The sequence below is a fragment of the Varroa jacobsoni genome, unplaced genomic scaffold, assembly GCF_002532875.2.
Source record: "Varroa jacobsoni isolate VJ856 unplaced genomic scaffold, vjacob_1.0 scaffold_1051, whole genome shotgun sequence".
In the NCBI taxonomy this organism is placed as follows: Eukaryota; Metazoa; Arthropoda; class Arachnida; order Mesostigmata; family Varroidae; genus Varroa; species Varroa jacobsoni.
Genome location: NW_019213953.1, coordinates 26,776 through 31,027, shown reverse-complemented (window position 1 = coordinate 31,027; position 4,252 = coordinate 26,776). Strand labels below are relative to the sequence as shown.

The 4,252-nt window shown below is 50.6% G+C and overlaps 1 protein-coding gene across 2 annotated transcripts in view; it reads left to right on the top strand.

The window, feature by feature from the left end:
* The first annotated feature begins 660 nt into the window (after positions 1 to 660).
* Positions 661 to 4,252, top strand: part of LOC111266091 (uncharacterized) — a 30,222-nt gene continuing 26,630 nt past the window's right edge. For both annotated transcript variants that reach the window (XM_022843265.2, XM_022843263.2), the window contains exon 1: positions 661 to 878. The gene's annotated coding sequence lies outside the window, so the exon portion shown is untranslated. The remainder of the gene's footprint in view (positions 879 to 4,252) is intronic.

Sequence of the window (4,252 nt, the reverse complement as noted above, 5' to 3'; positions counted from 1 at the left end):
ACGTTCCTACGTCAATGCACACTGCTAAATACATCTCTAAAAACCCGATTAAAAGGGCCTAAACGAACGCCAACGAGTTTGTTGAGATGATCTGTTCCGTGTTTAGCGCTGGGGCGAATCTTGCACCCAACCCTTGTTCTTACTGCGAATCTGCCACTCTGTCCTCCCGTGTCGGTCCGGTGTCCTCTGTCTGTGTATTAGAAGGAGTGAGAAAGAGACAGAGCGTCTGAGGGAGGGAGAGACTGGACGCCCCCTTCTCCCAATGAACCAGACTACGCACAGACAAAGTGAGGGGGCGTCGAAGAGGGAGAGACGAAACGAACTCGCCGAGCGGTGGGTAGGGGGTAGTCGGTCCGTTTCCGACCTCTCTGAACTCCTCTACCTTATTCCTAGCCTCCTGCATCTTTCCACCATCATTCTTTCTTTCTTTCCAGTAGATTCCCACATAGTGTTCCCGAATTTCCTTCTTTCTTCTCCCGCCCTCTCCTTCCTCAGTACCCTCCTCTCATGGTGTCTCCCCCCAGCGCGCCCATTCTTTTCTCTCCGCCCTAAAACTCTACTGCGGCAGCAGCGGCGGCGGTGGCAGCGGCAGCGGCAGAGGGTGCTTGCCTTGCCTCTCTGCCTTACCACTCTGCCTTGCCGAGCTCTCTCGGCCCCTTTTCTAGCCAAAGAGACACTCACCGTCTGACTCTCTGCGTTTCGCCGTCTCCGCGCTCTGGCAATGCCGCCGACTTCGTCGTTCCTTCGACCAGCAGCAGCACTATTACCACCAACACAACGATCACAACTTTCAGTGACAGTGTTTCGTGATCTTTGCGCTACTCGTCGTCGTCGCCGACGTTATAACCTAACGTGCCAGCTACGTGACATGCCTTAATGTAAGTTTCCGGTAGGAGTTTGTTTTAATCCATGCTTTTTAGTAATCGTTTCCGTACAGCAGTTGTAGTGATCGCTGTGCTGTTGAGTGTTGGCCTTGTTGAACGAACTTGCTCTCTTTTACCTGTGCTGGTCTCGCCGCTAGCCGATGAGGACAAGCCACCACAGGGCAAGTCGCAAAGAGTGAACGAGTGGACCCATAATAGGTGCGCTTGGCATTGTGCGAATGACGGGCGAACATGGCTAGTTCGCAGCTCAATTATTGTTAATGTTATAGATCTATACTGTAGATGTTGTTCATGCACATACCTACACGAGTAAAGCGTGACATTTATATATGAATCTGTACGACATTGTTTTTTCCATAAGTTCTATACAATGTTTCCTTTCATCTATAACCTTTTACCAGTGTCTTGCTGTTTCCTTGGCCGGTTTCTCTATCCCTTGTTTCGTTCGCATCGCATATTCTTTCCGAGGAACAAGCGAACAGAGGCCTAGCTAGAGCATACAGCATCAGCAGCAACAGCAAAAGTCTGACATTCTTTCTCTCCTCCGTTTTATTTCGGCTGCTGCCCCCACCCCTTCCCCCTTGTCACTGCTGCTGCTCCTGGTGCCACTCCCTCTTCGATTCCGTCCTCTCGTTTTCTCGTTCTGCCTTTGCCGCCATCGCCGCTGCCGCCGGTGCTACTGCTGCCTTCGCTGCCTCTCTTCCGCCTGTCTCTCCTGCTGGGCTCTGCTACCAACAACGGCGGCGGTGATGGGGCGACTTCCTTCCCCCCTCAGCTTTCCGGCTTGCCCCATCGAAGGAGAGATACAGCTACTCAACCGCCATTTACTTCACTATGCCACTGTTCTTCTTTCCCTCCCTTTCATTCTTTCTTTCGCCTGCTTCGTCTATCGCCTTTGTCCTCGCTATTTTTATCTCGTCCCAAACGGCCCCTTCACCCCCCAGCAGCCTTTTTTCCCACGTCGTGTTTTCGCTCGATCTCGCTAGCGTTCCTTCCTAACTGTGAAAGGCAGAATAAACTCGACCTAAAAGAAGATTACGACCCAAGTCTAGCAGCCCAACGTCTAATCTATGATTTGTATTATTATACTATAGGTACGTAAAGTGCGTGAGTGCCAGAGAACCACGATAGATATTGGGTGGCTATGTCAGCCAATGCTGGAGCAAGCTCTACCCAAGACATTCGAACAGAGTTTTCATTTTGTGCTTGTTAACAGCAGAGCTAAATGGAGCAAAGAAAAATAGTAAATAAATAAATAGAAAACAGCTTATTCGAAGGTCATGCGAGTAGAACGTGCTGCAAAATTGCCCACGTTGTTTTTTAGTTTCTGTCTATCGTAAAGTCGGAAGTTTTACCGTAACAGCAGTATCTACGTTTTTTTAGCGGCTATTCTTAATTATCTACGTTATTTTTCCCAGTTTTCGAGATTTTCTACAAGTGAAACCGTACACTCCTAATGCTTCAAGTTTCTCTGGCGACACCTTACTTGTCTTCTTGTCTTCCTGTCCTCGTTGGATATTTTCTTCACCTCTACCGGTTCTAGTACCACCTTATCCCCTTTGCCCCGACGACGTGTTTCTGCCTGTTCTAACGTTCCCTCGTTATAGAGGCTTTGGCAGCAAACACTTTTTTCGCAACTCCCGTTTCTATGCGTCTTCATCCACGTTCCTCCTTGCTCCAGTTTTCGTCTCTCCCCGCCACTGTTAGCCTTTTGTCTCCCCAGTTTCGTCGTTCCCGACACTCCCTATGCTATGAACCACTCTCTCCCTTTCCATTCCGCCTGCTCTCCTCCTTCCGCCTCTATGCCGGCTACTCCCGCCAACCGCACCCCCTGCAGCTGCTGCGTGTTATCGACGTCGTCGTCTGCTCCTTCCTACTACGTTGGGTCCTCGGCTATAACCATAATGCCCGGCTGTTTCTTTTCTCTCCTATAGCACAGTTCCTATTTCCCGTAAGCAGTTCGTCCGCCATGGACCCCCGTTTCCTTTGCCACCACAGACCCCCTAGTAAAAAATTCGAAGCAGCCTTCAAAGAAGAGCCACCAAAACGGCGACCCAAGAGAAGGAACTGCCGGCCAAAGAACGAGCAGCTATCGAAAATAGCCAAAGACCGGCAGGAAGGAATGATGCGATGTCCGCCGCCTTGAACATGACGAAATTTCGCTAGAAAGAAACAGTGATGACTCGAATGAGACCCACCGTCGACGGAACGTTGAGGATCGGCTGGAGGATCGCTGGGTTGTAGTCATTCCTGTCGTCTTGTTCTCGTTGTTGTCAGACTGCCGAGTTCTTCTTATCTTTTTTCTGCAGACGGAAGAAAGGCCCGCTACAGTGCGCAACGATAGAAATACGGCATGGGTCAACCCACAAAGGCTGGCTTTATTGCCTTGCTAGATTCTTTTCCTCTGTCTCCTTTTTTTCGTTCTTGTATTTTTTGTTCATCTTGGATTTTTCTGATCGCTCGAATGGACGAGGACGAAGTACAGGATGTTAGAGCCGACGGACCAGGATGGAATGCAACGGAGAGAGACTCCTTCGTTGCTTCATTGTGTCTCAACTCCTTTTCACTGCCTGCCTGTCTGTCTCACCCACTTCATGCCGCTTCTTTCTCTTCGGCCACTCTCCCATTGTTTCCTCTTCGTGTGGCATTGTTTTTCGTCTACTGAGCGTGCCTTTATCGCCTACTTGCGCTGTTTCGATCTATCTTTGGGGTTCGCTGTTCCTGCCTGATGCGTGCCTTTTCTTTTGCCGTTGCTTCGTCTTTTACTTTTCTAGCGGGTGGTGTTCCCGTTGCTGTTTTGTCTTCCAGCTTCTCACTGGCCGTTCAGCTTCGGTCTCTTTCTCGCTGGGACTGCCCTTCCCTTTTGTCGTGCCGCATGGGTCGGACCGGCTTGCAGTTCGAAGGCCATAAGGCGGAACGGGGGAAGGGGCATCGGAATGCGCACAGAGGCTCAGTTATACAAGGTCTGCCAGACAGTGGGTGCTAATAGACGTGGTGGTGTCGATAGTCGAGTTTCTCTTTGCTCCTTTTTTATCTGCCTCCCTCCGCCTCCTTGTCGGTCTGTAACCCTTCGGCTAGCCTCCTCAGCCGTTGGTCTCCACGTACCACCGCTGGTCCCTGTCCGTCCATTCATCCATCCATCCATCTGTGGGGTGGGTCGTTTGTCCGCCCGTTCTCATCCAGCCTTCTCCTCCCCTCTCGCCCCGCTCATTTTCACTGTGTTTGGTCCCTCTCTTTCACCCTTTCTCTTCCACAAATAGGACAACAGAGCGAGAGAGAGAAAAAGAGATACAGCTCTAGCGGTAACTCTCGCGTCGTCTCTCTTCGTCTTCTCCAAGTAAATCACGCAGTAGTAGCACTAGTAGTAG